Source organism: Lissotriton helveticus, chromosome 8, assembly GCF_964261635.1.
Source record: "Lissotriton helveticus chromosome 8, aLisHel1.1, whole genome shotgun sequence".
Lineage (NCBI taxonomy): Eukaryota > Metazoa > Chordata > Amphibia > Caudata > Salamandridae > Lissotriton > Lissotriton helveticus.
Window position 1 is genome coordinate 1,628,011 of NC_136069.1, and position 25,616 is coordinate 1,653,626.

The 25,616-nt window shown below is 48.2% G+C and overlaps 1 long non-coding RNA gene across 1 annotated transcript in view; it reads left to right on the top strand.

Annotated features, from left to right (window-relative positions):
- The window catches only part of LOC144772196 (uncharacterized), a 96,856-nt gene extending 71,463 nt beyond the window's left edge, over nucleotides 1–25,393 (top strand). The window contains exon 3 of the long non-coding RNA XR_013599686.1: nucleotides 22,138–25,393. This is a non-coding gene — a long non-coding RNA (uncharacterized LOC144772196). The remainder of the gene's footprint in view (nucleotides 1–22,137) is intronic.
- The last annotated feature ends 223 nt before the right edge of the window (nucleotides 25,394–25,616 follow it).

Sequence of the window (25,616 nt, forward strand, 5' to 3'; positions counted from 1 at the left end):
AGGTCTTTCTGCCACACCAGATTGAAGTCCCCCATAACAATCAATGGCCCCTCAGCAAAGTCTGTGATTTTCCCCAGGAGGACTTGGAGGAACCCGTTCTGGCCGGTATTAGGAGCATACAATACAATAAAGGTACATAGTCTGCCCCGCAGGAGGCCCTTCACCATGACCCAACGCCCCTCTTTATCACTCTGCACTCCCATAGGCTGAAAGTGCAAGGCCGAACGGAACATAAGGGCCACTCCTCTCTGCTTCGTGGCAACAGAGGACCTATAGATATGTGGGAACTGTTTGTGTTTAAGGCGTGAGTCTTCTAATTTAGTCAGATGGGTCTCCTAGAGGCCGACTATATCCAACTGGTGGTCATTGATATATTTTCAAATTTTTTGGCGCTTCTGGGGAGAATTCAGCCCCTTAACATTCCACGTCCCTATAGTGAGCGGCATCAGCGATAGGTCAACAGACGCTGCTCTTCAGGGGATGCCCACCCCAACCCTCCCCTAGGAGCTATCGAGTGACTGACTCTCCCATCCGCAATCCTACCCCAACTTTCAATTGTGATCTGGAGCTGCCCAGACAAGACAAACCTACCCCCCTCCGAGTGACCTAACCCCCCTCCACAAAACTTCCATGTATGCGAGGACCCCTCAACCAGATTGTTGCTGTCAGTTACCAATCCCCTGCTACCACCACTACCCCCCTTGTCCCTCCACCCAACCCCCACCAAAACCCCAAGAAGAAAAAACCAATACAAAAAACTGAACCCAGTATTCCTCTGTAATGCAGGGCGAGTACGCCCACACATGTGTATGCGGGGGGACTACGGGTCCTGGGACCCAGTCCGCGCACCGCCTTGACGAGAGCTCTAAGTGGAACCATCAATATCGGAAAGCACGTTAATATACAACCTTTGGTCAGACGGCTTAAACACCCTGCTCAACCAGTCAATACTCCAGCGCTGTTGCGCTAAGTGGTTCAAAATGTCGGCCGCCTCTATCCTCCCGGGCAAAGCCAGAAAGCGAACCCAGGCCCCTTCAAGAGATCAGCCGTTGCCCGTAGGCTCTGTGGCCTGAACATGAGTCCCTGGTCGCCCCAACTAGGAGCGGGAGCCAAAGTAGTCGGGGAGGGTCACACCAAATAACCCGAAGTCAAGCTATCCTGGCTGAAGACAGCTGATAGCCAGAAACCGGTCCTAGGATGCTTGATTCCGGTCCAGGAAAGACATGGCTTGGCAGTTCGGGCTGGACTGTTCCCATGAGGCACAGGGTCAAAGCTGATTTGCATATGGCCATGCCTGAACTGGGGTGGTGTGGGGTGCAAAAAAACGCTGGATTTAGGCCCAGATCTCCGTACTGGGGTGAATGTATGACATTGTTCTACATTCTGTCCATCAACAACAATCTAGACTACTGATCCTGTCATAATTTCATCAAACAGGATGGGCAGTAACATAACATATTTATTCATTTTATTTATGCTAACAATGTTTAAAACAGTATTACTGAATAGCCAATTAAACGTCTCATTGCTATTTCACAGACAATTTAGACAGGCTAAAAAAATTGAGAAAAAGAGAGGGCAACATACATATTACCTAGCCTTAATTTGTAGAGGAGATAGCCTCCTTCCCCCATTTTGACAGTAGAAAACCTGAAACAGGGTTCACTTCTGTCAACACTATCAACCCCTATTTGTAGCAACTGGGCATAAACAAAGTTATAGGAGGTACATAGCACTTTTGAGAGAGCTAAACAAATACATGAATACCCAAACCCCAATCCTTTTAGCAAATGTACAAGTGAAACATGAGGGCGAATGAATTCAAATTCAATTTCATTGCCTTAGCTTTTTTTTTTACAGTAAACCTCAGACTAAAAGCATTAGTGCTGTATAAAAAAATTAAAGCTATCTGTTAATCAAAGTTTACATATACCATGTTATGTTATGTTATGATTATGAGAATTTGTATAGCGCGCGGCTGCCCCAGCCAAGGGGCGTCCCGGCGCTGCAAGCTGACCAGAGTGCAGAATGAAGGTGCACAAAGAAAACGGATTATTTGAAAAGATGGGTTTTGATGGCTTTTCTAAAGGCTAAAAGATCATGCATCCCCCGTATGGTTACAGGCAGGCTGTTCCATAACTTGGCAGCGAGGAGGCTGAAAGAGCGTCCCCCCACTCTAGCAAGTCTAGTGCGGGGGATGGTCACTAGATGTTGTCCCTCTGAGCGGAGGGATCTACTGGGAGTATACTCAGACAGGAGGGGACTCAGCAGTGGGGGAGAGGCGGTTTTGAGGATCTTGAAGGCTAGACATAGAGCCTTGAACTGGATCCTTCTTCCCACCGGGAGCCAATGCAGTTTTCTTAACGTTCCAGAGACAGAAGAGTGGCGAGGGAGGCCGACCAGAGCCCTGGCAGCCGCATTCTGGACTCTCTGCAGTCTGGTGGTTTCAGCCAAGTTTGCTCCCAAAAGGAGAGAGCTGGCATAGTCCAGTCTAGAAAGGATCGTCGCCTGGACGATAAGTTGGCGAGTGCGGCAGTCAAAGAACTTCAGGATGGGCCTGATGTTGCGTAGAATGCCGAAGCACGTGGCGGCCACTTTCTTGGTGTGGATGGTGAATTTTAGAGCCGAATCGACCCAGACACCTAGATTTTTTACACAGTCTTTTGGCTTGGGGGGTGGGCCCAGAATGTCAGGCCACCAATTATCTCCCCAGGAAGCTGTATTTTTTCCCAAGAGGAGAATCTCGGTTTTACCGGCGTTTAGTTGGAGAAAGTTCGCCGTCATCCAGTTGGTGATGTCGATGAGTGTCTGTTTAAAGTGAAGGGCTTCCAGACCACTGTTGTTATTCAGTGCCACCACCAACTGGGTATCATCAGCATATGATACCAAAGCCATACCATTCCTTCTAGCCACCTCCGCTAACGGGCGGACATAGACATTGAACAAGGTAGGGCTAAGGGACTAGCCCTGCGGCACTCCCTGCCCAATGCTATGCTCCTTCGAGATGTAAGGGGGGGTGGAGACTCTAAAAGACCTGTTAGAAAGGAAGTCTCTAAACCACCCCAGGGCTGCCCCTGTGACTCCAATTTCCTCCAGTCTCATCAAGAGGACCTCATGTGACACCGTATCGAAGGCAGCACTGAGGTCCAATAGGACCAGTGCTGCAGTACCGCCGGCGTCAAGAATGGTACGGAGGTCCTCAGAAACACTGAGCAAGGCTGTCTCGGTGCTATGACCGGCTCTAAACCCGTGTTGGGAGTCGTCCAGGATGTTATTGGTAAGGAGGAAGTTGGACAAGATGTTATTGACGTGTGCCTCGGCCACTTTAGCAGGCCAAGGGAGCAAGGAGATCGGCCTAAAATTCTCCGGAAGTGAGGGATCCAAAGTGGGTTTTTTTAGAATGGGGGACACCCATGCCTGTTTCCATTTGATAGGGACACTGGCAGTGGAGAGTGACCGATTGATGATGTCACGAACGTGATCTGTGATGAGTATATGAGCGTCACAGAAAAGGTCGGGCTTTAAGGGATCTGCCGGAGACCCAGATTTGATCTTTCTACAAAGTTTAGAGAAAGTCTCACGGTCAAGTGTGGGAAGGGAAGTGAGGGAAGGCCTGGTAGAATCAAAGGTGACCGGTGACAGTGGGTCTTTGGGGAAGGTGTCGTATATCTTCCTGATTTTCTCAGTGAAGAAGTTGGCCATGTTGTTACAAAGGTCGGGCGAGGTAGTAATGACGTTGACAGTTTTTTTTGCCGTGAGGTCTTTCAGAATTTTAAAAACCGATTTTGAGGTATTAGAGCTGCTGTTGATTTCGCTGGCATAGTATGCCGCTCTTATTCTGCAGACTTTACGGTGGTAGGATTTTTGGAGCAGGACATATTCTTGTTTAAGACCGGTATCATAACTTTTCCTCCAACGTCTCTCTGCCTTCTTACATTCCTTTTTCAAGGTGGCAAGTTCTGAGTTGTACCAAGGACTCGCCGTGTGAGTGCGGGTCTTGGTCCATCTAACAGGGATAAGGGTGTCGAGAGCCTGGGTAATCCAAAGGCAGAACTGATCGTATCCTGCATCCAGATCATCACTCGGAGGTAGGGGATGTAATGCCAGGATATCATGGAGTTCTTCAAGATGGAGTTTTCTCCATGGCCGTTTCTGAACTGAAGGGGTGGATGCTACAACCGAACTTGAGTTGCAGGGGATGGTTAACATCACTAAGTAGTGGTCAGTCCAGGTCATGGGAATAGGTAATTCAGAGGACCCGCCAGTGATGTTGGTGAAAATGGGGTCAAGAAGGTGTCCTGCTCTGTGGGTAGGGCCGTGGACAAGTTGCTCGAGTTCGAGAGCCGCAAGATCCGCTAAAAAAGTTGCGGCTTTAGACTCGGTATTCTTGTCAAGATGCAGATTAAGGTCGCCAATAATCGTGAAGTTGGCGGAGTTAATGACATTGGTATTTAGATATTGTAGAAGGGAGTTAGTGAAGGGAACGTCAGCGCCAGGAGGTCTATAGACCAGAAGGCCAGTAGCGCAGAACTGGGGGTTGACTTTAATCGAGAAGCGAGCACTTTCACTGCCTTTGATGTCTACTTTGTCAAGTTGACACTGAAAATGGGATTTGAGTATGAGCGCTAGGCCGCCCCCTCTCGTGCCCCTGTTCACCGTATAAATAGAGTAGCCTGTAGGTGTTGCCAGGTTGCAGACCGAGTCCATCTCATCAAGGAGCCAAGTTTCAGTTATGAACAGGGCATCTAGAGAATGGTCAGTTAAAAGGTCATGTATTTCTGAATGATGTTTATACATGGATCTAACATTGAGGTGTCCTAGCCTGAAGGTGTGGACAGGGAGGGGTTTGGGTTTGCGTTTGGAAGTGGAACACAGTTGGGAGGGAGTAACGAGCGGATGGTGTATATGAGCAGGATTGCGTCTGGTGCAAGAACAGGAGGAATGCTGAAGACTCAGTAGCTCGGATTTGGAGTAACACATCCTGCCGCCTTAATGCCAGAAAGACAAGCAGAGTGCCCGGCGCCCGGCGCTGCCTTGGCGCGGACGGGCGCAGACGGGCAGCTCTTTGGTGGGTCTTCGGTGGGGCTGCGCGCGACCGCTGCGCGCCCGAGATAGTGCGAGGGCTAAGAAGCCACAGGAAGTTGGACACTAGAGCGCTAACCGCTCTGCAAGCAGGCCAACCGGAAGTGTCCCAACGAAGAAATGCCGGGAGACGGCTCAAGCAATCAATCAGTTATGGCGTGTGGTGCAGGGGGAAGTGTATTTTAAGTAAAGCACAATTTAAGAAGCACACAATATAATTCCAGCAAGATTAAAAGTACAATTTTTAAAAACGAAGTTTTTCTAAAAACGAAGCGCTAACTTGCTTACACTACCCAGATCAGCTCGCACAGCGGGTCGGGGACACTGCCACTGTCTCCTTCCCGCAATGCGCTGCAGCCCCTGCTCCGCCTAAGAAGCCACAGGAAGTTGGACACTAGAGCGCTATCCGCTCTGCAAGCAGGCCAACCGGAAGTGTCCCAACGAAGAAATGCCGGGAGACGGCTCAAGCAATCAATCAGTTATGGCGTGTGGTGCAGGGGGAAGTGTATTTTAAGTAAAGCACAATTTAAGAAGCACACAATATAATTCCAGCAAGATTAAAAGTACAATTTTTAAAAACGAAGTTTTTCTAAAAACGAAGCGCTAACTTGCTTACACTACCCAGATCAGCTCGCACAGCGGGTCGGGGACACTGCCACTGTCTCCTTCCCGCAATGCGCTGCAGCCCCTGCTCCGCCTAAGAAGCCACAGGAAGTTGGACACTAGAGCGCTAACCGCTCTGCAAGCAGGCCAACCGGAAGTGTCCCAACGAAGAAATGCCGTATAGTTTTCTATCATATGAGTGCATAAAGTGCTTGCTTTTGCCTAAAAAAGTAAAACTTCTCCTTATTTCCCTGCGCTGCCATCTTGTCTTTCAAAAAGTTTCAGATCTCAAAATGTCAAAGCAGACTCTGGAAGCCCTGCCAGGCTTCTAAATATAGAACTGACTTTTAACTCTTCCCAGCTGTCCTATTCTGTGTGCGAATGCAGCCCCATTCCCCTGTTTGTCAGTTTTAGGGCTAAGAGAATAACTTCTGCTCATTTTGGATACATATTTCCAGTTATAAGCAGTGTGCAGTACACTTTTGCAGCAATATAAAGGTCAGCTATTTGTTTTATACCTAAATGTATGCATTTACTGAATCCTAAGGCAGTTTAAAACTGCTCTGAATGCACAATTTGTTTTTAAATTAGTGAATTTTGCCCATTTTTGACTTTGATATTTGGGGCACTTAAAAATAAATATCCTGTCATTTTTTTGCATAATAATCATCCTCAGAAGGTTCTTTAGATAGCCCAGCAATGAAAAATTAGAAATATATTATAATTATCCTTTAAAAAATGGGTTTATTACGCCTGCGCAGAGTGATATTTCCTATGCAAATGTCCTCATTATGCGGTACAACACAACTTAAATTTAATTTTAATGCTAGGAGGTCACAGTATGAGTATTAAGCTCTATAAATATTAAAAAACTAATTTAAAAGCACTCATTTTTTAAATAATTGTTTCATAATTAATAATGTTTTTACATTTTTTCAATAAAACCAATAATTTTGATAATTCCACATAGGAAAAGCAAGCTGCATCCCTTGCCTATCACATTTAGACGCATTCATTCATAAGCCTAAGCACAGAAGCCTAACTTGAAACATGAAAAGTTTTGCGCCACTTTTTTAAAAGGACAGTCATTGTTTAAAATCAGAACCACGGATATGCTTATTTAAAAAGGCTTTTTGTTAAAGGTATGTTTATTAATATTTTAACACAAAAACATGCGACAATCCCGCACATCGTCCCACGCAGGGGGTAGCAATGAAATCAAAGCCCATAGGCAACATATTGAAGCAAGACGAAACTCCATTTAGCCAGTCCCCTAACACACAAGGTAGCTCTCTGGAGGATACAGCTTCTAACATATAAGGGGAATACCAAACGGCTTGCCAATTTAAGTGGGGAAGTTGCGAAGGCTCAGGGCGGATGCCCTCTCGGCGGCTCGGATGGCAGCCTACGGTCCCAAGGCAAAAATTGATAGCCACCGCAATGCGGTAAGTCTATCGGATAGCTTCCACACTCAAGTTCCCCTGCAGGCATTGCAGTAGAGGAACGATAAGAAGGAATATCACACAAACAACAACAAAATACAACCCCCCCCCCAAAACCCTCCCCCTCCCCAGTGGTGGTAGCAACTTACAGAAAACGGAGGTCAAGTACGCATAGTGTCTGGAAATCACAATTAGAATAGGTGGAGGGCTCTAACGCTAGCAGGACACACTGCAGATGGAAGACCCTTCGAGAGAAAAGTGACCAATGGGCCCCAGCGGAATTCAAAGATCTTAAAATCATCCAGGAAGATGTCAGCCATCCTCTCTAAGCTCAGTAGCTTCCATAGGCGCGAATTCCAAAGGGAGATAGCCGGTGCCTCCTTCCTTTTCATTGCCGCAGCTAGGGTGAGCTTGGCCGCCCGATGCAGAGCCACATAATCTTTTTGTCTGCCTTAGTTTGATGCTCGAGACTGGGATCACGGAGACCTAGTAGGGTAGTGGCCATCGAAACAGGGATGGGGTAACCCAACATTTCCTTAATTTGGGCAAGAATTTCCTCCCAGAGCGGACGAATTCCGGGGCAGTCCCACCAGATATGCTGAAAGTACCCTAGTAGCCCACACCCCCTCCAGCATCTATTAGAAGTGCCAGGGAATATCTGTCTCAACTTGGCTGGGTGTAAGTACCAATCCATCATGGTTTTCAGGTGCGCCTCCCTAAGTTCCACGGAGTGGTTAAACTTCGCTATATCTGACCATAAGTGTGTCCACTCAGCGTCAGAGATGTGTCGTTGAAGGACTCCCTCCCACATGGACATGTATCGAGGTCTAGGGGAAAGTGCAGTGGAAAGCAGGAACCCATATATGAAAGTGATGGCACCCTTCATGGAGGAAGTCTTGGTAAGGAAGGCCTCGAACTTTGTGAGGGGCCGTGTAGCTGCATCTCTCACTTGAGGGGCCAGCGCCCAGTGAAGTAATTGAGCGTGATGATATCGTTCATTATCCTGGACCCCATAGTCCCTCCTACAATCGCATTGCCCGCATTGCTGCCCACTGCTGCCTAATTTATTTGTGCCTGCCTGCTCGCATTACGTTAGTTAATAATTTGTGCCTGGGTCGTGCCCCAATCTCGTCCTGTCTGCCCTTTGTTGTTGTTTGCTGCCATTTTGTTGACTCCAGCCCGTCCCCCCGCTCCCGCCTCCCAGCTGCCCCTCCCTCGCTCCGCCCACCTCCACTACCCATTTATGACGGATGCATTTATGCGCAGCATCCACGCGCAGCAGTCGCGCCGAAGGTGCGCCAAAGGTAAGCCCGTCTACGCCCGTCCGCGCCTGGACCGCGCCCAGAGCCAGACCCCCTGGTCCCCGCTTCACCCATCCTCCCCGCATTACATACGACGCCTCCTCCCTCTTTGCACTCAACCCCGGCCGACTCACTAACTGCGCCCAAGCAGCACCAGGACACACCCATGGACCCTTCACCTGCCACTCCTGCAAATTCACCTGCGTCAAGCCCCAATCCAAATCCACAAACACCAAACAGAGAGCCAACACCAACCACCTCAAATGCATCCTTCTCAACACCCGCTCGGTTCACAAACACGCCATCGACCTTTGGAATCTACTCGACACCATTTCTCCGGACATCGCCTTCCTAACAGAAACCTGGATGAATGCCTCTTCAGCTCCAGACATCACCATAGCCATCCCGGACGGCTACAAGATCATCCGTAAGGACCGCCCCATCCAAACAGGAGGAGGCATCGCCATCGTCCACAAGAACACCATCCGCGTCCCAACCAGCTCAGATGACAACCTCGCTATCGCCGAACATCTTCACTTCCAGATCCACACCGACCCCAAGACAACACTTAGGGGCACCCTCCTCTACAGGCCACCAGGACCTCGTACAAAATTCAGCGAAGACATCACTGACTTTATCACCCCACACGCGCTCCCTTCGGAAGAATACATTCTACTGGGAGACCTCAATTTCCATCTGGAAAAGAGCAATGACAGTAACACCACCACCCTTCTGGACAATCTCGCCAATCTCGGACGCAAACAACATGTTAACACCCCCACACACTATGCAGGACACACACTCGACCCTATCTTCACTTCCAGCAAGCATATCTCCTTCACTCATACCACACCCCTCCACTGGACGGACCACAGCTGCATCCACTTTATTTACAATAAGACCTCGATCCACAACCACCCTCAACCAACTCTACGAAGAAATTGGAACAAAATCACCATCGACCAGATCTCAACATCGCTTCTTCAAAAACCCCCTGTCTATTCAACAAACCCTAACCAAGCCGCCATCAACCTCACACAATGGTTAACCCAAACCGTCGTCAAATTAGCACCCTTGAAAAAACATCAAATCAAGCAAGGAAGTAAGAACGCCCCCTGGTTCAACGATGACCTTAAGAAATCCAAGAAGCTCTGTCGTTCCCTTGAGAAAACTTGGAAAACAGACCCAAACACTATCACCCAAGCCGCCTTCAAAAACGCCACCCGCAAACACCACCAACTAATCCGGACAGCCAAGAAATCAGCACTCAAAGACCGACTAGACAACAACGCCCACAACAGCAAGGAACTTTTCAACATCATCAATGAATTCACCAACCCCACCGCCAGCTCTAACAACATGACCCCCTCTCAAGTCCTCTGCGACTCCCTTGCCTCATTCTTTCATGACAAAATCGCCGACATCCATAACAGCTTTGACAGCCAACCTGTAAACCAGTCCACCCCACTCACCTCCGAACCGTTACCTCCTCCGAATATCCTTTTCGAATGGAACCCAATCACCACAGAAGAGACCATTCGCCTGATGAACTCCATCCACTCAGGTTCCCCTACAGACCCATGTCCCCATCACATCTTCAACAAAGCAAACTCCATTATCGCACCCCATCTCCAAGATGTCATCAACTACTCCCTTAACTCCACCACATTCCCAGAAAGCTGGAAACACGCCGAACTCAGCGCCCTTCTGAAGAAACCCACAGCTGACCCCACCGAACTCAAAAACTACCGCCCCATCTCGCTCCTCCCATTCCCTGCCAAAGTCATTGAGAAAGCCATTAACAATCAGCTCGCCACTTTCCTCGAAACCAACAAATCACTCGACTCCTCACAGTCTGGCTTCCGAGCCAAACACAGCACCGAGACCGCCCTCATCGCAGCAACAGACGACATTCGAACACTACTGGACAACGGAGACACAGTCGCCCTTATCCTCCTTGACCTCTCCGCAGCCTTCGACACAGTCTGCCATAGCACCCTGACACAACGCCTCAGAAACATCGGAATTCAAGGAAAAGCATTGGACTGGATCATTTCGTTCCTCGCTGGAAGAACTCAGAGAGTCCGCCTCCCCCCTTTTAAGTCAGAGGCCACCAAAGTCATCTGCGGCGTCCCGCAAGGATCATCACTCAGCCCCACCCTCTTCAACGTCTACATGAGCCCCCTCGCAACCATCGCACGTCAACACAACCTCAACATCATCTCCTACGCTGATGACACTCAGCTGATCCTCTCACTCACCAAAGACCCAACCACCGCCAAAACCAACCTACACGAAGGGATGAAAGAAGTAGCCGAGTGGATGAAGCACAGCCATCTGAAACTGAACTCGGACAAAACGGAAGTCCTCATCTTAGGCTCATCCCCTTCCGCCTGGGATGACTTTTGGTGGCCAACGGCCCTAGGAAAAGCCCCCATACCGACGGACCACGCACGGAACCTGGGCATCATCCTGGACTCCTCGATGACCAGACAAGTCAACGCCGTCTCATCTTCATGCTTCAACATCCTACGCATGCTCAAAAAAACATTTCACTGGATCCCCACCGAAACAAGAAAAACGGTCACCCACGCACTGGTTACAAGCCGTCTGGACTACGGAAACACCCTTTACGCCGGTTCCACCGCGAAACTACAGAAAAAACTCCAACGCATCCAAAATGCTTCAGCCAGACTCATACTAGACATCCCCCGCACAGACCACATTTCCGCTCACCTGAAAGACCTTCACTGGCTCCCCGTCAACAAGAGAATAACGTTCCGTCTCCTCACCCACGCACACAAAGCCCTATACGAACTTGGACCTGATTGTCTCAACACGCGCCTTTCCTTTTACACCCCCACCCGCCAGCTGCGTTCGTCCAACCAAGCCCTCGCCGCTGTACCGCGCATCCACAAAGCCACCATGGGAGGAAGATCCTTCTCCTACTTAGCGGCCAAGACCTGGAATTCCCTTCCCATCCACCTCCGCCTTACTCAAAACCACCTAGCCTTCAGAAAACAACTTAAAACATGGATATTCGATAAGTAAACCTCCCCCCCTTCCTCAAGCTCCTTGAGACCCTATGGGTATGTAGTGCGCTATATAAATTCTGACTTGACTTGACTTGACTACAGCTGTCAAAAGTGAGCGGGTCAAAGTTATGGAATAGGTGTGTTAATGCCAGGCAGCCTCCCTCCTTCCAAGCCTCAAAGGGACCCTCGGTCATCGCTGAGGGAAAAGCCGGATTGAAATGTATGGGCGTAAAGGGGGAGGGAAAGGTAGTTCACCTATCATCATTGGAAACCGAGTCCCAAACCTTCAAAGTAGTGCTGGTGGGGGTACTGATATAAACATTTTTGGGCCTGTCGCTCTTGGGCCTCCATACTAGATCCCAGATCGTCCTCCCTGCAACGCTCCGACCCATGTGTAACCAGTGTTTTTCTGACTCCTGTTGAGTCCATTCTACCAATACTCGGAGTTGTGCCGCTTTAAAATACAATTGAATGTCAGGTAACCCCACGCCTCCCTCCTTCTTTGGTCTGCACAAAATGGCAAAGGAAAAGCCTGCTCGTCCCCCTTGCCAAATAAAGCGTAGCATCATAGATTTCACTCGCCGGAAAAAGTCCCCGTCGAGATCAATGGGAACGGCTTGAAACAAATACAACAATTTGGGAAGAAGAGACATTTTGACTACATGAATCCTCCCCAGCCATGATATAAACATTGGCTTCCAGCGGGCCAGGTCAGCCTGGATCTTAGCTAATAGCAGGGGGAAATTGGCAGAGTAGAGTTTCCCCAGCGTGGAAGTCAAGTGGATCCCCAGATACTGATCCGGCCCATGAAAGAGGTGTAAGCGCTTTGAGATGGAGGACCTCAGATTGGGGGAGTGTGAGGTTAAGGACGTAAGATTTGTCATGGTTGATTTTGAACCCCGCTACAGCTTCGAATCGCTCCAGTTCCGCCTGCACGTGAGGGAGAGAGTGGGCCGGTTCAGAGAGGGAGAGAAGGACATCGTCCGCGAAGAGGGTGATCTTATGTGACTCTCCAGTGAAGGGTAGGCCTCGGATGTCGGAATTAGCTCTTACCGCCAGTGCCAAAGGTTCTATTCTTAGGGCAAAAAGCAGGAGCGATAGAGGACATCCCTGCCTGGTGCCCCGCGAGTGTTCAAAAAAGGAAGACTGATGCCCATTCACCGCTACTCTGGACCTGGGGGAGAGGTAGTTCGCCCGAATCATAGTCAAAAATTTAGAGGAGAAGCCAAGGGCAGTAAACGTCTATCAAACGCCTTCTCGGCATCAAGCCCCACCAGAACCGCCGGGATTTTGAAATTATTGGCCTTTTCAATCAGATGAATCACCCGCCTCGTGTTGTCATGGTCTGGCGCCCTTTAATGAACCCTGATTGGTCCGGATGGATGAGTGCTGGCATCAGGTCGTTGAGCCGTTGTGCAATTAAGGAGGAGTAAAGTTTCGCGTCTAGATTAAGGAGGGCAATTGGCCTATAGGAGGCACACTTACTAGGGTCCTTCCCGGGTTTGGGTATGATGGATATCAGGGCTTCAGCCATCATTCTAGAGGTCTCGCCCTCGTCCGCCACACTGTTGAACAACCGTACTAGATACGGGCTGAGTTCAGAGGCGAAGGTCTTATAGAAAATGGCCGTGTACCCATCCGTCCCCGGGGCCGTGTGGGGCTTCAAGGCCTTAATGGCAGCCAGCACTCTTCTCTAGTGAAGGGAGCAGAGAGCGTTTCATTCCATTCCGCTGATACCTGAGGCAGCGGTAAGGTTTGCAGATACTCTCTTTGCACGGAGGAATCAAGAGTGTCTCCCGAATAAAGGTTCTTGTAGAAGGCACCGAAGAGCTCAGCCTTAGTCTCATCTTTGTGCGTCAGTTCCCCCCAAGCGTCCTGGATACACCCAATATACTCCCGCTCCCTCTTATCCTGTAGCTGTCTGGCGAGGTGCTTCCCTACCTTGTTGCCCTGGGAGTAGGAAAGACGTTGTAATTTCAGCAGAGTGTATTCTGCCCTATTATTGTAGTGCGCCCGAAGTTTACCTCTAACTGCTGTTAGCTGACATAGTGCTTGTCTGGAGGGGTTCGCCTTGTGCGCTTTCTCGAGAGTGAATAGTTCCTCCTCTAATTGCTCCCTTTCCCGACGCCGCTGTTTGTTGAGAGCAGCGTTCAGGGCTAAGCAATGCCCATGAACGCACGCTTTAAAGGCGTCCCATGTGGTGAAGAATGAAGTGTCCCCCGGGTCGTTAAGAGCAAAAAACTCGTTGATCGCCCCCCGTAGAGTGTCACAGGAGGTTTTGTCCCAAACCAGGTACGCCGGGAAATACCATCTAGGGTTGGTCTTACCCTTCACGCCCCAATGAAGGCACACCGCGAGCAACTATGATCAGAAACGGACAGTGGAAAAATCTTGGCCTCGCGGAGATCGCCTCGGAGGGATTGGCTCAGGAAGAAGTAGTCAAGCCGGTAATAAGAGCGATGAAAGTGGGAGAAAAATGTGTAGTCTCCGGATTGGGGGTACAGGGACCGCCACGCATCAAAAAGGCCCATGTCTAGAATCGTCTGTTGCGTATCAGAGGTAAACGAGCCCATGTCGGATCTTTGTGAATGAGTGCTATCTAGGTCTTTCTGCCACACCAGATTGAAGTCCCCCATAACAATCAATGGCCCCTCAGCAAAGTCTGTGATTTTCCCCAGGAGGACTTGGAGGAACCCATTCTGGCCAGTATTAGGAGCATACAATACAATAAAGGTACATAGTCTGCCCCGCAGGAGACCCTTCACCATGACCCAACGCCCCTCTTTATCACTCTGCACTCCCATAGGCTGAAAGTGCAAGGCCGAACGGAACATAAGGGCCACTCCTCTCTGCTTCGTGGCGGCAGAAGACCTATAGATAAGTGGGAACTGTTTGTGCTTAAGGCGTGAGTCTTCTAATTTAATCAGATGGGTCTCCTGGAGGCCGACTATATCCAACTGGTGGTCAATGATATATTTCCAAATCTTTTGGCGCTTCTGGGGAGAATTCAGCCCCTTAACATTCCACGTCCCTCTAGTGAGCGGCATCAGCGATAGGTCAACAGACGCTGCTCTTCAGGGGATGCCCACCACAACCCTCCCCTAGGAGCTATCGAGTGACTGACTCTCCCATCCGCAATCCTACCCCAACTTTCAATTGTGATCTGGAGCTGCCCAGACAAGACAAACCTACCCCCCTCCGAGTGACCTAACCCCCCTCCAAACCCCCCTCCACAAAACTTCCATGTATGCGAGGACCCCTCAACCAGATTGTTGCTGTCAGTTACCAATCCCCTGCTACCACCACTACCCCCCTTGTCCCTCCACCCAACCCCCACCAAAACCCCAAGAAGAAAAACCCAATACAAAAAACTGAACCCAGTATTCCTCTGTAATGCAGGGCGAGTACGCCCACACATGTGTATGCAGGGGGACTACGGGTCCTGGGACCCAGTCCGCGCACCGCCTTGACGAGAGCTCTAAGTGGAACCATCAATATCGGAAAGAACGTTAATATACAACCTTTGGTCAGACGGCTTAAACACCCTGCTCAACCAGTCAATACTCCAGCGCTGTTGCGCTAAGTTGTTCAAAATGTCGGCCGCCTCTATCCTCCCGGGCAAAGCCAGAAAGTGAACCCAGGCCCCTTCAAGAGATCAGCCGTTGCCCGTATGCTCTGTGGCCTGAACATGAGTCCCTGGTCGCCCCAACTAGGAGCGGGAGCCAAAGTACTCGGGGAGGGTCACACCAAATAACCCGAAGCGTGCATAGTCTCACCTCAGCCGTGGCTGTGGACTCCGGGGGGGGGGCACGAATCCAGGGCAAGGCAGCCCGGAACTCCTCGATGAATCCCCAGGGGGGCAGACATGCTCACATCTAGTCAGCGACCCTCAGTTTTTGTCAGCGATGTCCTCGTCTCGAGTTCGGCACCCAAGATGAAGCCGGGGGTGCACCTTTCGCCAGACCCCCAGAAGCCTCCAGGGACGCGTCGCCTCCTTCATCTGAGGCGAGGCCCAGCAGTTGCAAACCGCCCTGTAGATCAGTGACATGTCGCCTTTTGTTGCAATATTCGAAGCTGAGACCGAAGGGATATGTCCACCGGTACCTGATAATAATAATAATAATAATCCACATTTGTAAAGCGCACAATCACCCGTAAGGGTCTCTAGGCGCTGGGGGCCGTCGGGAAGATTAAGCGAGCTATTGCCCAGAGTCACATGGTGCTGGGCTAACCTGCCGCCGGAGCCGGGGATCGAACCGTGATCCCCAGAAGCCGGAGTCAGTCGCCCTGGCCGCGGCGCCACACCTCTTCCTCCTGGAGTTTTGTCGTGATGGGCCTCATCGTCTGCCTACGCGCCAACGTGGCCGGGGCTACGTCCTGGAAGTTGGCGCAGGAAAAGTTCTGGAAGGAGATAGAATCTTTCGCCCTCGCTGCCTGCAGAACCGCTTCCTTGGTTTTGTAGGAATGGAACTTCGCCAGCACATCTCGGGGTCTCTTCTTATCTTCCTTCTGCAGGGGGCCCACTCTGTGTACTCTATCCAGCTTGATCTTGAGGACCTGGGGGCTCAGGATTTCAGCGAAGAGTCCCTCCATGAAAGCTCCTAAGTCCGGCCCTTCTGCGCCCTCCTCCAGGTCCCGGACACGAATGTTCTCCAGTCGTGCGCGGTTCTCTAGGTCCTCGGTCTTAAGCTGCGACTGTAGGAGTTGATCCTTGAGGGACTGGATGTAATTTTGGCAGTCCCCCACCATTTGCCTGAGCTCCTGATGTTGAGATTCCAGATCCAGGACCCTGGTGCCCACCGAGTCCACAGCCTGCTGGAGGGATGGGTGACGCTCCGATAGGTCAGTGCGCAATTGGTCAATAGAGGATTTAATGTCCTGGCCTAGTTCAGAGTGTAGTTACGACTTGAAGTCCTTGAACATTGACAACAGGTCCGCTTTCAAGAGGGCCATTGTCGACTTGTTGGAGTTACCCTTCAGAGCTGGTCGAGTGTCAGCGGTAGTGAAAATGTCCGACCCCTTGCTGTTCCCCTTATTTGTGCCTTTCTTCGGCGGCATAGGGATGACCCCTCCAAAGAGACCCAAGAAAGGCCCGAGAGGGAGCCGAACTCCAGTGGCCAGAGACTCCGGGGGGAGGAGCGATGGCCTGTCCTCTACCCCTACTGGGACCCCCTCGCTCAGTTGGTGCCCTGACCAGAGCCCAGGACCCCTCCTTCTGTGCTGACAAGTAGGGGGGAGCCAAAAAGAACTAGCCGCCCATAGAGATGATGCTGACTAAATCGTGGGGGGTCGGCAGGACAGTTGCCCGGGGTCTCTCCGCCTCTGCAGCCAGCTCACCCAGCCATATCCGCCAATAGAGGGCCCCCTCACCTTCTCCGCTGTCCAACCTCATCTGCCACTCCAGTGAACATATCCAGCAAAGGCGAGCGACTACGAGGCTCCCACGCTGCAAGGGACCTCCACGGCTGCCATTTTAAGGTCAGGCGCTAGGGGAAAGCTCCTCCGTCAGGGAATCCAAAACTCCGGACTCCAGCCTGGGCATACCGCTGTCACCTTCAATGTTGTGGTGTCCCCGACCTGCCTCCGCCGTCAGCCCAGCTCCGCCGTTCGGCAAAATCCAATTTACTCAGATGATGTGTTTGCCTTTTAATATCTAACACAATGTATCTAAGAAAAAGGCTGTAATATTTTATAACTGTTGATTTATTGTAAAATACACAATTTCGTTTTTGAAGCCTATTTTATTACTATTCAATGTGAATTCTAATTTTATCTTTTAAGCATTAGCAGTTTGTACATGTGCATAATTGCTTACTTTATACATTAAATAGTAACATATAGCTATTTTAGCATATCATATGGTTAATTTCTGGATATTTATTAAATTTTTATTTAATATTAATTAAATGACATTTTGCATAACAGACTGATGACAGCAAAAAAACACAAACACACACATTGAGCTCATTCCAGACATATACAGAAGGGGTCATACACTCAGAATCACATAATACAGCACGCTTAAGGCTAGCAATCCTTACACAAAGAGTGCAATCGATATTTACTCAGAGAAGTTTCACTAATGTGAAACGACAAACCACATAGACATTTAAACACATAATTAACCCACAGATCAACATTTAGGACAGAAACAAAGGACAGCCCACTGACTGTACTTAAACCAAACCATTTGTAAATACTAGTTGTAAGTCATATTTACAAGAAGAGCTTCTCAATAGTATTCCAAAAGACTGCAAAAAACAGCCCAACATACTTTTTTATTTTCAAGAAGCCAAAATACACTCAATTCACTAGCTTTGGCTGGCAGAACAACAAAAAATCGCTCTGCATATCTCCATTTATAAACCTGCGCAGAAAAGGATCCTTGTTTGTATTATGTCCATATTTGAATTCCATGGGGATACAGAATCACCAAGGAAGAAATATGTTTTTATACCTAAACCTATGTAGGGATTCCCTCTAGGGGAGCCAGCTAATTCACTTCACATCTCACCATGGTACCTCCAAAAAGCAACACATTATTCGATGTGTGCTTGAAACAGGCATGCCAAAAATATTGCAAAATATGCAAATATTATAATCAAAGTAGCGCTTAAGGTACTCTTTGTACATTGCGCCGTTCAAACAAATTCAAATAGAGAAAAATCTCTTCATTACCTGCCTATATAAATTGCAAGTTACTTATTACATACATACAAATACAAATATTGACCATTCATACTAATCAAAAGCCACAGTAAGTGTTACTAAACTACCTTACCAATCCAAGGCATCAAACCAACAAAGAGCCGCCGAACGACTCTTACCAAACAAATGGTTGTCCAAATTCTAACTGCCAAGTTCTGAATGACCTAACGGTCTTTTTAGAATACTCATGTCAAAAAGGTTCTCAGTCAGGAGTGACATCATGTGGAGGATCAAAATCAGGAAGACCTGAAATATACCGGGCTGCAGAGACAGAGAATCCCCAGAATCTCCGTGCACAGAGTACCTCCATAGTAGAGTCCTGTCTTGTCCTCCTCAGTAGATTTCTGTCTCCGGACAAGATCACTCCTTAGATAGCCACTTCTCTGATGAGGTCCACGTTGGAGCGCCATTTGTAGAACATAAAAACCTTCTCAGGGGTCCCACTGATACTTGGTCCTTTCAAACCAACAAAGACGAAATTGGCACAGAAGCTGAAATATAAAAGTAACATCTTTATTAACCTCAAATGAGGGAGACTATGTCACACAGAGGCCTTAGCAACTGAATGAGGCAGTCTAAGGAGTACAGAAAACTGGGGCCTTATATATGCTTAGGGTTACATAGTCAGCATAAGACCAAGGGGCAGTCCTGGCTCATGTAAGCATGCAAAATTACTAATATGGCCATGCAAGATCTGCTTGCTCAACAAAGTGGGAGGAGCTAACAGTGGCTGTTTTTGGCAAACACATCCTGACATTTACAGACTAGAAACAGTTGCAAGGACAGCTACAAGCTCAAATGAGCATGTACGAAGGTGGAAGATGCTAAATATAGTTTGTTTCTAGGCAGATTACGAGAGCAGTCAACACTGACGGAGGACAGAGCACATGGCGAGCACGTGGCAGCACATGGCAAATAAAATGGCTGCCAGAAATACAAAATGGCTTTCACAAAACGGATAAGATAACTTCTAAATACAGGATGGCTTCTGCTAATGCTAACCCATTCGCTGTCAATTTACAACATGATGTCACACATCTTTCATGAGGGTGAGCTGTCACACAGCTCCATGAGGGTGAACTGTCACACAAGTCCCTGAGGTTGAGCTGTCACATAATCCCATGAGGGTGAGCTGTCACACTCCCTTGAGGGTGAGCTGTCACACAATCCGATGAGGGTGAGCTGTCAACCAATCAATCATGAAATTTGTAGAGTATACTACTTACCCGTGAGGGTCTCAAGGCGCTGGGTGGGCACTGCTACTGCTTGAATAGCCAGGTCTTGAGTAGTATCCTGAAGGTAAGAAGGTCTTCGGTCTGCTGTAGGAGGATGGGAGGGTGTTCCAGGTCATGGCGGCGAGGTAGGAGAACAATCTACCGACGGTGGTCGCTCTTCAGATGCGAGGGATGCTAGAGAGGGCGAGGTCAAGGGAGTGGAGCTGGCGGTTGGGGGTGTAGAAGCTGGGTCGTCTGTTGAGGTAGGCTTGTCCGGTGTTGTGGAGTGCCTTGTGTGCGTAGGTGAGGAGTTTGAAGGTGATCCTCATGTTGACGATCAGCCAGTGCAGGTACTCAGGTGGGGTGTGATGTGGCTGTGTCAAAGAATGTCGGGGATCAGGCGGGCAGAGGCGTTCTGTATGCGTTGCAGGAGTTTGGTCAAGGCTTCTGTGTAAAGTGCGTTTCTGTAGTCCAGCCTGCTGCTGACGAGGGCCTATGTGACCGTTCTTCTTATGTCGGTTGGGATCCACCTGTAGATCTTCTGGAGCATGCGAAGCGTGTTGAAGCAGGAGGATGAGACGACGTTGACTTTCTTGGTCATGGAGAGTATTGAGTCGAGGATGAACCCCAGGTGGGGTGCGTGGTCGGTGGGTGTCGGTGCTGCTCCCTGGGCAGTCAGCCACCAGGAGTCGTCCGAGGCTGAGGGGGTGGAGCCGAGGATGAGGACCTCCGTCTTGTCCGAGTTCAGCTTCAGAATGCTGTTCTTCATCCATTCGGCGACAGCTTTCATTCCTTCGTGGAGGTTGGTTTTGGCAGTGAGGGGGTCCTTGGTGAGGGAGAGGATCAGCTGTATGTCATCGGCATAGGAGACGATGTTGAGGTTCTGTAGTCTGGCGACGTGGGTGAGTGGGGCCATGTAGATGTTGAACAATGTCGGGCTGAGTGATGATCCTTGGGGTACACCGCAGATGATCTTGGAGGCCTTGGACCGGAAAGGGGGGAGGCGCACACTCTGGGTTCTGCGGGAGAGGAAGGAGGTGGTCCATTCCAGAGCCTCGTCTCGGATCCCTGTGTTCTGTAGGTGTTTGCGTAGTGTGCGGTGGCAGACAGTGTTGAAAGTGGCTGATAGTTCCAGGAGGATGAGGGCCGCGGTTTCGCCTTTGTCCAGCAGGGCACTGATGTCGTCGGTGGCGGCAATGAGGGCAGTTTCGGTGCTGTGGTTGCTGCGGAATCCGGACTGGGACGGGTCCAGGATGTTGTTCTCCTCAAGGTAGCAGGTCAGCTGTTTGTTGACGGTTTTTTCGATGACCTTCGCCGGGAAAGGGAGCAGAGAGATGGGCCGGAAGTTCTTGAGATCTCTCGGGTCCGCCTTGGGTTTCTTGAGCAGGGCTCCATGACGCTGAGCTGTCACACAATCCCATGAGAGTGAGCTGTCACACAATCCCATGAGGGTGAGCTGTCACACAATCCCATGAGGGTGAGCTGTTACACAGCTCCATGAGGGTGAGCTGCCACACAGCTCCATGAGGGTGAGCTGTCACACAATCCCATGAGGGTGAGCTGTCACACAGCTCCATGAGAGTGAGCTGCCACACAGCTCCATGAGGGTGAGCTGTCACACAGCTCCATAAGGGTGAGCTGTCGCACAGCTCTATGAGGGTGAGCTGTCACACAAGTCCATGCATTCACCTGTTTTAATTCACCGTGAAAATCCTGCTTTCAACCATCCATTCAAATCTGTGTGTTTCAGACACATGGCAGCTGAAACAGAGTGAAAAAGAATAAAGAGAAAGTGTAAAAAGTAAATAAAGAGAGGAAGAACTACAAAAAGGAATGGAGAAGAATATTAAAAGGGAGCAACAGGAAGAGATGAATAGAGATCGGAGTGGACAGCGAGAAAGGAACTGAACGAAAGAGGTGAAAAAGGAAGAGAACGAGAGAGAGAAATTGAGTGAGAGAAAAGACAAAGATGTAGAAAAAGAGTAAGATGATGGAGAAGCAGAATGTAAAAGACGGGTATAGGATATAGAGCTGATTATTGAACGCTACTCTGCTCTACACCCTCCATTGCACCCGTCCTCATAGCACTATTTGTTGTCAATAGCACACAATTTAAAATGTAGCAATAGCATAGCCAGCAGCCTTCACAAGCACAAAAACAGTTTCACCACAGGTGGCAGCAGCGCAAGCTTCTCTGATACAAAGAACAGTTCCTGGACCGGTGGCCACAGTGTACGTTCCTCACAATCACAGAACAAGTTTGTCTGTCAGCAGAGCAAGATTCCTTGTGGTTTAGAAATAAGGTTCCCATTCCCTGGTGCTTCCTCTTCTCTTTACATTTTAAATTAAATTATGTTATGCATACATTTGTAGACAGGTTTGTACATAAGTACAAACAACATTTAATGTATAGAATTATCAAACAACATTTAATGTATAGAATTATAGGGGATCATAGAAATTAACCGTACTAATGATTATTTTCCATTACATATATCTGCATGACTACGTTTGCCCTACGATGCATTACAGAAAACTATAAACACTTGCCACCTTCTCTCCTTCGTTTATATTTGTTACCTCCCTTTTCATTAATGTCATAATATGAACGTCTTCCTGTACATATTAGAAGTCAGAGTGTCTTGCTTTTTCAATGCTTGTGCAAATTCTTTCCTTTGTCTTTGTCAGAAGAATATGAGGAGGGTTACTTTCATTCACAACAACTTTCTTTTTGTTTCTTTTCCTGCATCAGAACCTTTTATTAAGAAACACAGAGAAAGTCTCATCGAAAGAATGGGGACTATTGAATCCATAATGGACATTCTGCTGGGTGCAGGCGTCCTCACGGATGAAGAGGTTGACTGTGTTGTTGCAAAAAAGACCAGAAGCAACAAGAATAGAGAACTGATTCAGATGGTGATGAAGAAAGGAACTGAGTCAATGCGAGAGTTCCTGATCGCCCTTCGAAAGAAAGACCCTTTGTTATATAATGACCTAGAGAAATGTAACTGATTGGAAATCAGGAAAGACCAATCCTTTCTTATCTAATGACCCAAATCAATCACAGATAGACCTTTTGTTATACAGCAACCTCAGGCGATCACAGATAGACCTTTTGTTATACAGAAACCTGGGGCAATCACAGGTAGACCTTTTGTTATACAGCAACCTGGGGAGATCACAGATATACCTTTTGTTATACAGCAACCTGGGGCAATCATAGATAGACCCTTTGTTATACAGAAACCTGGGGAGATCACAGATATACCTTTTGTTATACAGCAACCTGGGGCAATCATAGACAGGCCCTTCGTTATACAGTGAATTGCTGCAGTCGCACTGAGAGGAAATCAGAAAATCTAATGACCTAGAGTAATCACAGACAGACCCTTTGTTTTACAATGACCAAAAGCTGTCTAACTGAGAGGAAATCAGGAAAGATCAACCCATACGTATCCAATGACCTGGAGTAATCAAAGATAGACCCTTTGTTATCAAGTGACCTGAGGAAATTACAGAAAGGCTCTTTGTTATACTCACTGGGAGGAACTCTGATAAGTTTGATACTTTCTTATCCCATGACCTGGAGCATCAGAGATCGACACCCTTTGTTACACAGTAACCTAGAAGAACCTCACGGAGAAGAATTTAGGAAAGATTGATAATTTGTTATCAATAAATATCCTGGAGCAGTCACAGATACACGCTTTGTCATTAAATGAACAGGAGCAATGACACTGACAGCAAAGCAGGAAAGATTGATCCTATCCAAACACCTGTAGCAATCACACTCAGGGGATAAACCAAAAGATGGACTCTCTCTTATCCAATGACCTGTAGCAATTACACTCAGGTATATAACAAAAGATGGACTCTCTCGTATCCACTGACCTGCAGCAATCACACCCGGGTGATATAGGAAAAGATGGACTCTCTCGTATCCAATGACCTGCAGCAATCACACTAGGGTGATATAAGAAAAGATGGACTCTCTCGTATCCAATGACCTGTAGCAATCACACTCGGGTGATATAAGAAAAGATGAACTCTCTCCTATCCAATGACCTGCAGCAATCACACTTGGTGATCTAAGAAAAGATGGACTCTCTCTTATCCAATGACCTACAGCAATCACACTCAGGTGATATAAGAAAAGATGAACTCTCTCTTATCCAATGACCTGCAGCAATCACACTCAGGTGATATAAGAAAAGATGGACTCTCTCCTATCCAATGACCTACAGCAATCACACTCAAGTGATATAAGAAAAGATGAACTTTCTCCTATCCAATGACCTACAGCAATCACACTCAGGTGATATAAGAAAAGATGAACTCTCTCTTATCCAATGACCTGTAGCAATCACACTTTGGGGATATAAGAAAAGATGGACTCTCTCGTATCCAATGACCTGTAGCAATCACACGCAGGGGATATAAGAAAAGATGGACTCTCTCGTATCCAATGACCTGCAGCAATCACACTCGATGATATAAGAAAATATGGACTCTCGTATCCAATGACCTGCAGCAATCACACTCAGGTGATATAAGAAAAGATGGACTCTCTCCTATCCAATGACCTGCAGCAATCACACTCAGGTGATATAAGAAAAGATGAACTCTCTCCTATCCAATGACCTACAGCAATCACACTCAGGTGATATAAGAAAAGATGAACTCTCTCTTATCCAATGACCTGTAGCAATCCCACTCTGGGGATATAAGAAAAGATGGACTCTCTCGTATCCAATGACCTGTAGCAATCACACTCTGGGGATATAAGAAAAGATGGACTCTCTCGTATCCAATGACCTGCAGCAATCACACTCGATGATATAAGAAAAGATGGACTCTCTCGTATCCAATGACCTGCAGCAATCACACTCGATCATATAAGAAAAGATGGACTCTCTCTTATCCAATGACCTGCATCAATCACATTCAGGGGATATAAGAAAAGATGGACTCTCCCGTATCCAATGACCTTCAGCAATCACACTCGGGTAATCTAAGAAAAGATGGACTCTCTCTTATCCAATGATCTGCAGCAATCACACTCTGGGGATATAAGAAAAGATGAACTCTCTCTTATCCAATGACCTGCAGCAATCACACTCAGGTGATATAAGAAAAGATGAACTCTCTCCTATCCAATGACCTACAGCAATCACACTCAGGTGATATAAGAAAAGATGAACTCTCTCTTATCCAATGACCTGTAGCAATCACACTCAGGGGATATAAGAAAAGTTGGACTCTCTCTTATCCAATGGCCTGCAGCAATCACCCTCCGGGTATATAAGAAAAGATGAACGCTCTCTTATCCAATGACCTGCAGCAATCACACTCAGGGGATATAGGAAAAGATGCACTCTCTCGTATCCAATGACCTGCAGCAATCACACGCGGGTGATATAAGAAAAGATGGACTCTCTCTTATCTAATGGCCTGCAGCAATCACACTCGGGTGATATAAGAAAAGATGGACTCTCTCGTATCAAATGACCTGTAGCAATCACACTCGGTGATATAAGAAAAGATGGACTTTCTCTTATCCAATGACCTTCATCAATCACTTTCAGGGGATACAAGAAAAGATGGACTCTCTCGTATCCAATGACCTGCAGCAATCACACTCGGGTGATATAAGAAAAGATGGACTCTCTCGTATCCAATGACCTGCAGAAATCACACTCGGGTGATATAAGAAAAGATGGACTCTCTCGTATCCAATGACCTGCATCAATCACACTTGGTGATATAAGAAAAGATGGACTCTCTCTTATCCAATGACCTGTAGCAATCACACTTGGGTGATTTAAGAAAAGATGGACTCTCTCTTATCCAATGACCTGCAGCAATCGCACACAGGGGATATAAGAAAAGATGGGCTCTCTCTTATCCGATGACCTTCAGCTATCACACTCGGGTGATATAAGAAAAGATGGACTCTCTCGTATCCAATGACCAGCAGCTATCACAGGCAGACCCTTTGTTATGCAGGGTCCCCTTGCCACTTGTGAGCCCCTCAAGCTCTATCATAAGATCTGTGCAATGGGACTGCTGATGTAGGCATGGCCCCTCCAGGAATAGGGATACAGGTGACCAGTCGTCTCCTTACATCAGGAGGAAGGTAACACTAAAGAAACGACGGAAGGTCTCACTGGCCCAGGTTATGAGAGGTCAATCTGTCCAGACCACATGTCCATCCTGAAAGCAGTGCTAGGA